The sequence below is a fragment of the Scyliorhinus torazame genome, chromosome 14 (assembly GCF_047496885.1).
Source record: "Scyliorhinus torazame isolate Kashiwa2021f chromosome 14, sScyTor2.1, whole genome shotgun sequence".
In the NCBI taxonomy this organism is placed as follows: domain Eukaryota; kingdom Metazoa; phylum Chordata; class Chondrichthyes; order Carcharhiniformes; family Scyliorhinidae; genus Scyliorhinus; species Scyliorhinus torazame.
In genome coordinates, this window is record NC_092720.1 from 181,707,647 (window position 1) to 181,720,580 (window position 12,934).

The 12,934-nt window shown below is 43.0% G+C and overlaps 3 non-coding genes across 3 annotated transcripts; all 3 read right to left on the reverse strand.

Moving 5' to 3' along the window:
- Positions 1-508: 508 nt before the first annotated feature.
- trnah-aug (transfer RNA histidin (anticodon AUG)) lies at positions 509-582 on the reverse strand. Its single transcript has one exon. It is a non-coding gene; the product is annotated as a tRNA-His (tRNA).
- Positions 583-6,308: 5,726 nt separating this feature from the next.
- trnah-gug (transfer RNA histidin (anticodon GUG)) lies at positions 6,309-6,380 on the reverse strand. Its single transcript has one exon. It is a non-coding gene; the product is annotated as a tRNA-His (tRNA).
- Positions 6,381-8,761: 2,381 nt separating this feature from the next.
- Positions 8,762-8,835, reverse strand: trnah-aug (transfer RNA histidin (anticodon AUG)). Its single transcript has one exon. It is a non-coding gene; the product is annotated as a tRNA-His (tRNA).
- Between the last annotated feature and the right edge of the window lie 4,099 nt (positions 8,836-12,934).

Consider the following 12,934-nt stretch of genomic DNA (forward strand, 5'->3'; position numbering starts at 1 on the left):
CTATGTTCTATGACCATCGATTACCATTTTAGCTGGATACGTGTATTCTACGGAGCACCTTGGTTGCATCGTCCCTTGCTGATCTTTTTGAAACCATTTCACCCTGTATCCCTTTCCTCTCATTCCTGAATATTGTCAGTGCTAACAAAGTCTCTCTTTTTCCACGATTGAACTTCTCCGCACACAGACCAGTTGCACTTTGGAGAGCCTCTCAGTCGCCGTCTCACACTCTTTGTTCCAATGTGGAAAACCAAAGCCCCTTTCGTCCCACTGTTGCTATTGGGGTGATTGTCTCTCTCTGGAACTTCGAATTAATATTGATTATGTCTTTGGATGTGAACTGACGGTTTAAAATCAGAATATCAACATTTGGCGTGTTTAATATTGGAACCGGAGGAAAGAAATCAAGTCAAATGTGGCATGAAATATAAAAAGCACCATGGTGGGTGATTCGATCCCACAGAGCGATGAGATATAAAAAACACCATCCGAGGGTGGGATAATATTTAATCTCTGGGTGGGATCGAACCACCAAATTTTCAGTTCATAGCCGAGCGCGCTAACCGATTGCGCCACAGAGACGACAAACGCTGCTTTTGCTTGAATAAACATGCCAAATTATCATGGAAACAGTCTCATCTTGTCCACATCGGAGCCGCAAATTATTGCCGATGCACCAATCTGGAACAAAAATAACAAAACTCAGGGCAATCTCAGCAGGCCTGACAGCATCTGTGGAGAGAGAACGGAGTCTGTGTTTCAACCCAGCGTTACGTTGTGTCACAGAACAGAGACTACACCATTATCCGTAGCCCTGTCAATAACGCGCCTCTATCCTTCTACATTCGAGCATTGTTGTATTTTCTGCCTCCCGATAATCGCAATGAAACTAAAATGAAACTGTATTTTCCGGAGTCCAGTAAGGACAGTTTTCTTAGTTTTTAAATGTCAGTTAATTTCTCGAATCATTTTAAACAAGGGAAATGTGTCTTGACTGTCGCTGATCAGTCAGGCAGAGCCCTTCGTTCTCCCCGGATACTGTTTGTCGAAGTGTTACCCAACATTCACAAAATAGTGCTTGATTTTCGTGTGTCGCTTCATTTCACTTTTCTCCACTGCCAACTGGCTCTATTTCCCAAAATTCGGCCCAGTCCTTCTCATTTGACACTTGAACATTTTGTGTGAATGACCGAAGGAGCTGATGCAGCAAATTGAGTGAGACGGTTTTTACTTCCAAAAAGGCAAGAACCGGAGGAGTATGTTTGATGATAATAGTTCAAATATAAAACGGGGAGCTGAGGAGATTCTCCTATTCACAACCGTTTGAATTCTGGAGCATCAAACAGGAGCAGAAGCATGCACTCAGCCATTAACCCGTTGTAAAGAGTCCTTACATACCAGTTGCTCTATGGAGCGCTTCTCATTGGCGGTCTCATCCTCTTTGATCCAAAGAGAAACATCTAGACGCCTTTCGTCCCACTGTTGCTATTCGGTTGTATGTCTCTCTATGGTAGTCCAAATTAATATTCATTATCTCTGTGGCTGTGAGCTGACTGTTTGAAATCTGGATGTCTGCATTTGGCAGACACCAAGGTGCGTGATTCGATCCCACAGAGGGACGTAGTACAAAAAACACCATTATCCCTAGGCCTGTCTATCATGCGCCTCCAGCCTGATACATTCGAGTCATTGTTTTATTTTCTGCTTCCAGATATTCGCAATTAAACTAAAATGAAACTGTATTTTCTGATGTGCAGTAAGGAGAGTTTTCGTGGGTACTAATATATCCGTTAATGTATCGAATAATCCTATCCAAAGGAAATGTGTCTTCACTGTCGCTAATCAGTCGGGCAGCGGTCTTCGTTCTCCCCGGATTCTGTTTCTCGAAGAGTTTCCCAACATTCACAAAACAGGTGCTTGATTTTCTGGTGTGCCTTCCTTTCCATTTTCTCCACTGCCAGCTGGCTCTATTTCCCAAAATTCTGCCCACTTCTCCTCATTGCATCATGACCAGATGTCCGGAAATTCATTTACATCGAGAGACTATCGAGACGAAAATTATTGTCCGCGTCTACAGAATGGTCCGTGGGTATTTGATTGAGACGCTTGAACATTTTGGGTGAATTACCGAATAAGCTGATGCAGCAAATTGAGTGAGACGGTTTTCACTTCCAAAAAGACAAGAATCGGAGGAGTATGCTTGATGATAATAGTTTAAATATAAAACGGGGAGCTGAGGAGTTTCTACTCTTCACAACCATTTGAATTCTGGGGCATCAAACAGGAGCAGAAGCATGCACTCAGCTATTAGCCCGTTGGAAAGAGTCCTTTACACAGAGAATTCCTCATCCGTTCATTTTGGAAAACATACCAGTTTATCGATGCCGTGACTCGGATTCGAATCGAGGTTGCTGCGGCCATAACGCAGAGTACTAACCACTATACGATCACGGCGCCACATGTTACGGTCGACGCTGGTTTACTTGGTCATTACCTGATTGGAATCTATCATGGCCCACACTTTCTGACTCTCTAATTACAACTTTAGTAGATACACATTTTGGATGCCTTAACGTTTATTCCATAATAATGTTCCTGCAACAAGGATATATACACGTTGACCCAGGCTCCTAAAAATAACTTTGCACCGCTATAATATATAATAGATAACAATTTCGAGAATCGTCCCAAACATATGGTATTTGGACGTTCTCCCGGTGTCTGTAACTGCTGATGTACTTGGTCATCAACTGTTTGGAATCTATCATAGCTCACACTTTATGACTCTCTAATTACAACTTTAGTAAATACACAATTTGGATACCTTAACCTTGGTTCCGTAATAATGTTCCTGCAACAAGGATATATACACTTTATCCCCAGGCTTATAGAAACAACAATGCAACCGCTATAATATATTATACATAACAATTTATTGATTCATCGCAAACATACGGTATTTGGACGTTGTCCCGGTGTCTGCATCGGTTTTCTCCGCCTGATCGAGGTCCCGCCCACAGTCCAAATATGTGAAGGTTCGGTGGATTGGCCATGCTAACGTGTGCTAGATTGACCATCGATTACCAGTTTCGCTGGAATGGCCATGATCAACGTGCCGCGTTACGGGTATTCTACGGAGGAACTTGGTTGCATCGTCCCTTGCTGGGTTTTTGAAACCATTTCACCCTGTGTCCCTTTCCTCTCATTCCTGAATATTGTCAGTGCAAACAAACTCTCTCTCTATTTCCACGATTGAACTTCTCCGTCCATGTACCAGTTGCACTTTGGAGCGCCTCTCATTCGCCGTCTCACACTCTTTGTTCCAAAGAGGAAAATCCAATCCTCTTTCGTTCCACTGTTGCTATTGGGGTGATTCTCTCTCTCTGGAACTTCAAATTAATATTGATTAACTCTTTGGATGTCAACTGACGGTTTAAAATCAGAAATACAACATTTGGCGTGTTTAATATTGGAACCGGAGGAAAGAAATCTAGTCAATGTGGCACGAAATATAAAAATCAACATGGTGGGTGATTCGATCCCACAGAGGGATGAGATATAGAAAACACTATCCGAGGGTGGGATAATACTTAATCTCTAGGTGGGATCGCACCACCAACTTTTCAGTTCCTAGCCGAGAGCGCTAACCGATTGCGCCACAGAGACGACAAATGCTGCTTTTGCTTGACTAAACATGCCAAATTATCATGGAAACAGTCTCATCTTGTCCACATCGGAGCAGCAAATGATTGCCGATGCACCAATCTGGAACAAAAATAACAAAACGGAGGGCAATCTCAGCAGGTCTGACAGCATCTGTGGCGAGAGAACGGAGTCTGTGTTTCAAGCCTTTGTGCCACTGAACAATGACTACACCATTAACCGTAGCCCTGTCAATAACGCGCCTCTATCCTTTTACATTCGAGCATTGTTGTATTTTCTCCCTCCCGATAATCGCAATGAGACTAACATTATACTGGATTTTCTGGTGTGCAGTAAGGACAGATTTCTTAGTTTCTAAATTTCAGTTGCTTTCTCGAATCATTCTAACCAAAAAAAATGTGTCGTCACTATCGCTGATCATTCGGGCGGCCCCCTTCGTTCTCCCAGATTCTGTTTCTCGAAGTATTTCCCAACATTCACAAAACTGGTGCTTGATGTTCGTCTGTCACTTCGTTTCCGATTTGTCCATTGCCAACTGGCATTATTTCCCCAAATTCTGCCCTCTCGTCCTCATTGCATCATGACCAGATGTCAGGAAATTCATTTATATGGAGGAACTATCGAGACCAAGATTATTCTCCGAGTATACAGAAGGTTCAGTGGGTATTTGGTTGGGGCACTTGAAAATTTGGGGTGAATGGCCAAAGAAGCTGATGCAGCAAATTGAGAGCGACTGTTTTCACTTCCAAACAGACAAGAACCTGAGGAGTGTTTTTGATGATAATAGTTAAAATAAAAGACCGGGAGCTTAAGAGATTATCGTATTCGCAACCGTTTGAATTCCGGAGCATCAAACAGGAGCAGAAGCATGCATTCATCTGTGAACCCGTTTTAAAGAGTCCTTTGCACAGAGATTCCTCATCAGTTCATTTGAGAAAAACCCATCAACTTACTGCTGCCGTGACTCGGATTCGAAACGAGGTTGCTGCGGCCACAACGCAGAATACGAAACAGCAGACGATCACGGCGCAACACGTTACCGCCTAGGAGCTTTTCCAACTGTCGATGTACGTGGTCATCAACTGTTTGGAATCTTTCATGACCCACAGTTTATTACTCTCTAATTACATCTTTAGTAGATACACAAGTTTGGATGACATAACCTTGGTTCCATAATAATGTTCCTGCAACAAGGATAGATACACTTTAACGGAGGCTCATAAAAATAACAATGCAATGGCTATAATATATAATAGAAAACAATTTCGATATTCATCCCAAACATATGGTATTTGGACGTTCTCCCGGTGTCTGCATCGGTTTTCTCCGCCTGCACGAGGTCCCTCACACTGTCTAAAGATGTGAAGGTTCGGTGGATTGGCCATGCTAAAGTGTGCCAGATTGTCCATAGATCAGCAATTTCGCAGGATTGGCCATGCCCAACGTGCCGGTTACGGGTATTCTACTGAGGAACTTGGTCACTTTGTCTCATGCTGATTTTTTGAAATCATTTCTCCCTGTATTCCTTTTCTCTCATTCCTGAATATTATCAGTGCAAACAAACTCTCTCTATATTTCCACGATTGAACTTCTCCGCCCACATACCAGTTGCACGATGGAGCTCCCTCTCATTGGCGGTCTCATCCTCTTTGATCCAAAGAGAAAAATCTAGACATCTTTCGTCCCACTGTTGCTTTTGGGATGTATGTCTCTCTATGGTAGCTCAAAATAATATTCATTATCTCTTTGGGTGTGAACTGACTGTTTAAAATCCGGATGTCAGCATTTGACGTGCTTAATGTTGGAGCCGGGAGAAAGAAATCAAATCACGGTAGCATGAACTACAAAAACACCAAGGTGCGTGATTCGATCCCACAGAGGGACGAGGTACAAAAAACACCATTATCCGTAGGTCTGTCGAGAATGCGCCTCCAGCCTTATACATACGAGCCATTGATTTATTTTCTGCTTCCAGATATTCGCAGATAAACTAAAATGAAACTGTATTTTCTGATGTGCAGCAAGAACAGTTTTCTTGGGTTCTAAATATCCGTAAATGTATCGAAGAATCCTAACCGAAGGAAATGTGTATTGACTGTCGCTGATCAGTCGGGCAGCGCTCTTCGTTCTCCCCGGATTCTGTTTATCGAAGTGTTTCCCAACATTCACAAAACAGGGGCTTGATTTTCGTGCGTCGCTTCCTTTCCATTTTCTTCACTGCCAACTGGCTCTATTTCCCACAATTCTGCCCACTTCTCCTCATTGCTCCATGACCAGATGTCCGGAAATTCATTGATATGGAGAGACTATCGAGACCAAGATTATTGTCCTCGTCTACAGAATGGTCGGTGGGTATTTGGTTGAGACACTTGAACATTTTGGGTGAATTACCGAAGAAGCTGATGCAGCAAATTGACTGAGACGGGTTTCACTTCCAAAAAGACAAGAACCGGTGGAGTATTCTTGATGATAATCGTTAAAATATAAAACTCGGAGCTCAGGATATTCTCCTATTCACAACCGTTTGAATTCTGGAGCATCAAACAGGAGCAGAAGCATGCACTCAATTATTAACCCGTTGTAAAGAGTCCTTTACACAGAGAATTCCTCATCTGTTCATTTGGGAAAACATATCAATATATCGCTGCCGTGACTCGGATTCGAACCAAGGTTGCTGCGGCCACAACGCAGAGTACTAACCACTATACGATCACGGCGCTTATGTTACTGCCGACGCAACCTGTAGCTGCTGATGTATTTGATCATCAACTGTTTGGAATCTATCATAGCTCACAGTTTATGATTCTCTAAGTACAACTTTAGTAAATACACAATTTGGATACCTTAACCTTGGTTCCGTAATAACGTTCCTGCAACAAGGATATGTACACTTTATCCCCATGCTTATAAAAATAATAATGCAATAGCTATAATATATAATACATAACAATTTCTTGATTCATCTCAAACATACGGTATTTGGACGTTGTCCCGGTGTCTGCATCGGTTTTCTCCGCCTGATTGAGGTCCCTTCCACAGTCCAAATATGTGAAGGTTCGGTGGATTGGTTATGCTGACGTGTGCCAGATTGAACATCGATTACCAGTTTCGCTGGGTTGGCCATGATAAACGTGCCGCGTTACGGGTATTCTACGGAGGAACTTGGTTGCATCGTCCCTTGTTGGTTTTTCCGAAACCATTTCACCCTGTATCCCTTTCCTCTCATTCCTGAATATTGTCAGTGCAAACAAACTCTCTCTCTATTTCCACGATTGAACTTCTCCGCCCACATACCAGTTGCACGTTGGAGCGCCTCTCATTCGCCGTCTCACACTCTATGTTCCAAAGAGGAAAATCTAGGCCCCTTTCGTCCCACTGTTGCTATTGGGGTGAATATCTCTCTCTAGAACATCAAATTCATACTGATTAACTCTTTGGATGTGAACTGACGGTTTAAAATCAGAATGACAACATTTGGCGTGTTTAATAGTGGAACCGGAGGAAAGAAATCATGTCAATGTGGCATGAAATATAAAAAGCACCATGGTGGGTGCTTCTATCCCACAGAGGGATGAGATATAAAAGACATCATCCGAGGGTGGGATAATACTTGATCTCTGGGTGGGATGGAACCACCATCTTTTCGGTTCACAGCCGAGCGCGATAACCGATTGCGCCACAGAGACGGCAAATCAACGTGTAACTGCTGATGTACTTGGTCATCAACTGTTTGGAATCTCGCATAGCTGACACTTTATAACTCTCTAATTACAACTTTAGTAAATACACAATTCGGATACCTTAACCTTGGTTCTGTAATAATGTTCCTGTAACAAGGATATATACACTTTATCCCCAGGCTTATAAAAAAACAGTGCAATCGCTATAATATATAATACATAACAATTTCTTGATTCATCGCAAACATATGGTATTTGGACGTTGTCCCGGTGTCTGCATCGGTTTTCTCCGTCTGATCGAGGTCAATCCCTCAGTCCAAAGATGTGAAGGTTCGTTGGATTGGTCATGCTAACGTGTGCCAGATTGACCATCATGTTGCAGCTGTACAGAACTCTGGTACGGCCGCATTTGGAGTATTGCGTACAGTTCTGGTCACCGCATTATAGGAAGGACGTGGAGGCTTTGGAGCGGGTGCAGAGGAGATTTACCAGGATGTTGCCTGGTATGGAGGGAAAATCTTATGAGGAAAGGCTGATGGACTTGAGGTTGTTTTCGTTGGAGAGAAGAAGGTTAAGAGGAGACTTAATAGAGGCATACAAAATGATCAGGGTGTTGGATAGGGTGGACAGTGGGAGCCTTCTCCCGTGGATGGAAATGGCTGGCACGAGGGGACATAGCTTTAAACTGAGGGGTACTAGATATAGGACAGAGGTCAGAGGTAGGTTCTTTACTCAAAGAGTAGTGAGGCCGTGGAATGCCCTACCTGCTACAGTAGTGAACTCGCCAACATTGAGGGCATTTAAAAGTTTATTTGATAAACATATGGATGATAATGGCATAGTGTAGGTTAGATGGCATTTGTTTCGGTGCAACATCGTGGGCCGAAGGGCCTGTACTGCGCTGTATGTTCTATGTTCTATGACCATCGATTACCATTTTAGCTGGATACGTGTATTCTACGGAGCACCTTGGTTGCATCGTCCCTTGCTGATCTTTTTGAAACCATTTCACCCTGTATCCCTTTCCTCTCATTCCTGAATATTGTCAGTGCTAACAAACTCTCTCTTTTTCCACGATTGAACTTCTCCGCACACAGACCAGTTGCACTTTGGAGAGCCTCTCAGTCGCCGTCTCACACTCTTTGTTCCAATGTGGAAAACCAAAGCCCCTTTCGTCCCACTGTTGCTATTGGGGTGATTGTCTCTCTCTGGAACTTCGAATTAATATTGATTATGTCTTTGGATGTGAACTGACGGTTTAAAATCAGAATGTCAACATTTGGCGTGTTTAATATTGGAAACGGAGGAAAGAAATCAAGTCAAATGTGGCATGAAATATAAAAAGCACCATGGTGGGTGATTCGATCCCACAGAGCGATGAGATATAAAAAACACCATCCGAGGGTGGGATAATATTTAATCTCTGGGTGGGATCGAACCACCAAATTTTCAGTTCATAGCCGAGCGCGCTAACCGATTGCGCCACAGAGACGACAAACGCTGCTTTTGCTTGAATAAACATGCCAAATTATCATGGAAACAGTCTCATCTTGTCCACATCGGAGCCGCAAATTATTGCCGATGCACCAATCTGGAACAAAAATAACAAAACTCAGGGCAATCTCAGCAGGCCTGACAGCATCTGTGGAGAGAGAACGGAGTCTGTGTTTCAACCCAGCGTTACGTTGTGTCACAGAACAGAGACTACACCATTATCCGTAGCCCTGTCAATAACGCGCCTCTATCCTTCTACATTCGAGCATTGTTGTATTTTCTGCCTCCCGATAATCGCAATGAAACTAAAATGAAACTGTATTTTCCGGAGTCCAGTAAGGACAGTTTTCTTAGTTTCTAAATGTCAGTTAATTTCTCGAATCATTTTAAACAAGGGAAATGTGTCTTGACTGTCGCTGATCAGTCAGGCAGAGCCCTTCGTTCTCCCCGGATACTGTTTGTCGAAGTGTTACCCAACATTCACAAAATAGTGCTTGATTTTCGTGTGTCGCTTCATTTCACTTTTCTCCACTGCCAACTGGCTCTATTTCCCAAAATTCGGCCCAGTCCTTCTCATTTGACACTTGAACATTTTGTGTGAATGACCGAAGGAGCTGATGCAGCAAATTGAGTGAGACGGTTTTTACTTCCAAAAAGGCAAGAACCGGAGGAGTATGTTTGATGATAATAGTTCAAATATAAAACGGGGAGCTGAGGAGATTCTCCTATTCACAACCGTTTGAATTCTGGAGCATCAAACAGGAGCAGAAGCATGCACTCAGCCATTAACCCGTTGTAAAGAGTCCTTACATACCAGTTGCTCTATGGAGCGCTTCTCATTGGCGGTCTCATCCTCTTTGATCCAAAGAGAAACATCTAGACGCCTTTCGTCCCACTGTTGCTATTCGGTTGTATGTCTCTCTATGGTAGTCCAAATTAATATTCATTATCTCTGTGGCTGTGAGCTGACTGTTTGAAATCTGGATGTCTGCATTTGGCAGACACCAAGGTGCGTGATTCGATCCCACAGAGGGACGTAGTACAAAAAACACCATTATCCCTAGGCCTGTCTATCATGCGCCTCCAGCCTGATACATTCGAGTCATTGTTTTATTTTCTGCTTCCAGATATTCGCAATTAAACTAAAATGAAACTGTATTTTCTGATGTGCAGTAAGGAGAGTTTTCGTGGGTACTAATATATCCGTTAATGTATCGAATAATCCTATCCAAAGGAAATGTGTCTTGACTGTCGCTAATCAGTCGGGCAGCGGTCTTCGTTCTCCCCGGATTCTGTTTCTCGAAGAGTTTCCCAACATTCACAAAACAGGTGCTTGATTTTCTGGTGTGCCTTCCTTTCCATTTTCTCCACTGCCAGCTGGCTCTATTTCCCAAAATTCTGCCCACTTCTCCTCATTGCATCATGACCAGATGTCCGGAAATTCATTTACATCGAGAGACTATCGAGACGAAAATTATTGTCCGCGTCTACAGAATGGTCCGTGGGTATTTGATTGAGACGCTTGAACATTTTGGGTGAATTACCGAATAAGCTGATGCAGGAAATTGAGTGAGACGGTTTTCACTTCCAAAAAGACAAGAATCGGAGCAGTATGCTTGATGATAATAGTTTAAATATAAAACCGGGAGCTGAGGAGTTTCTACTCTTCACAACCATTTGAATTCTGGGGCATCAAACAGGAGCAGAAGCATGCACTCAGCTATTAGCCCGTTGGAAAGAGTCCTTTACACAGAGAATTCCTCATCCGTTCATTTTGGAAAACATACCAGTTTATCGATGCCGTGATTCGGATTCGAATCGAGGTTGCTGCGGCCACAACGCAGAGTACTAACCACTATACGATCACGGCGCCACATGTTACGGTCGACGCTGGTTTACTTGGTCATTACCTGTTTGGAATCTATCATGGCCCACACTTTCTGACTCTCTAATTACAACTTTAGTAGATACACATTTTGGATGCCTTAACGTTTATTCCATAATAATGTTCCTGCAACAAGGATATATACACGTTGACCCAGGCTCCTAAAAATAACTTTGCACCCGCTATAATATATAATAGATAACAATTTCGAGAATCGTCCCAAACATATGGTATTTGGACGTTCTCCCGGTGTCTGTAACTGCTGATGTACTTGGTCATCAACTGTTTGGAATCTATCATAGCTCACACTTTATGACTCTCTAATTACAACTTTAGTAAATACACAATTTGGATACCTTAACCTTGGTTCCGTAATAATGTTCCTGCAACAAGGATATATACACTTTATCCCCAGGCTTATAGAAACAACAATGCAACCGCTATAATATATTATACATAACAATTTATTGATTCATCGCAAACATACGGTATTTGGACGTTGTCCCGTTGTCTGCATCGGTTTTCTCCGCCTGATCGAGGTCCCTCCCACAGTCCAAATATGTGAAGGTTCGGTGGATTGGCCATGCTAACGTGTGCTAGATTGACCATCGATTACCAGTTTCGCTGGAATGGCCATGATCAACGTGCCGCGTTACGGGTATTCTACGGAGGAACTTGGTTGCATCGTCCCTTGCTGGGTTTTTGAAACCATTTCACCCTGTGTCCCTTTCCTCTCATTCCTGAATATTGTCAGTGCAAACAAACTCTCTCTCTATTTCCACGATTGAACTTCTCCGTCCATGTACCAGTTGCACTTTGGAGCGCCTCTCATTCGCCGTCTCACACTCTTTGTTCCAAAGAGGAAAATCCAATCCTCTTTCGTTCCACTGTTGCTATTGGGGTGATTCTCTCTCTCTGGAACTTCAAATTAATATTGATTAACTCTTTGGATGTCAACTGACGGTTTAAAATCAGAAATACAACATTTGGCGTGTTTAATATTGGAACCGGAGGAAAGAAATCTAGTCACTGTGGCACGAAATATAAAAATCAACATGGTGGGTGATTCGATCCCACAGAGGGATGAGATATAGAAAACACTATCCGAGGGTGGGATAATACTTAATCTCTAGGTAGGATCGCACCACCAACTTTTCAGTTCCTAGCCGAGAGCGCTAACCGATTGCGCCACAGAGACGACAAATGCTGCTTTTGCTTGACTAAACATGCCAAATTATCATGGAAACAGTCTCATCTTGTCCACATCGGAGCAGCAAATGATTGCCGATGCACCAATCTGGAACAAAAATAACAAAACGCAGGGCAATCTCAGCAGGTCTGACAGCATCTGTGGCGAGAGAACGGAGTCTGTGTTTCAAGCCTTTGTGCCACTGAACAATGACTACACCATTAACCGTAGCCCGGTCAATAACGCGCCTCTATCCTTTTACATTCGAGCATTGTTGTATTTTCTCCCTCCCGATAATCGCAATGAGACTAACATTATACTGGATTTTCTGGTGTGCAGTAAGGACAGATTTCTTAGTTTCTAAATTTCAGTTGCTTTCTCGAATCATTCTAACCAAAAAAAATGTGTCGTCACTATCGCTGATCATTCGGGCGGCCCCCTTCGTTCTCCCAGATTCTGTTTCTCGAAGTATTTCCCAACATTCACAAAACTGGTGCTTGATGTTCGTCTGTCACTTCGTTTCCGATTTGTCCATTGCCAACTGGCATTATTTCCCCAAATTCTGCCCTCTCGTCCTCATTGCATCATGACCAGATGTCAGGAAATTCATTTATATGGAGGAACTATCGAGACCAAGATTATTCTCCGAGTATACAGAAGGTTCAGTGGGTATTTGGTTGGGGCACTTGAAAATTTGGGGTGAATGGCCAAAGAAGCTGATGCAGCAAATTGAGAGCGACTGTTTTCACTTCCAAACAGACAAGAACCTGAGGAGTGTTTTTGATGATAATAGTTAAAATAAAAGACCGGGAGCTTAAGAGATTATCGTATTCGCAACCGTTTGAATTCCGGAGCATCAAACAGGAGCAGAAGCATGCATTCATCTGTGAACCCGTTTTAAAGAGTCCTTTGCACAGAGATTCCTCATCAGTTCATTTGAGAAAAACCCATCAACTTATCGCTGCCGTGACTCGGATTCGAAACGAGGTTGCTGCGGCCACAACGCAGAATGCGAAACAGTAG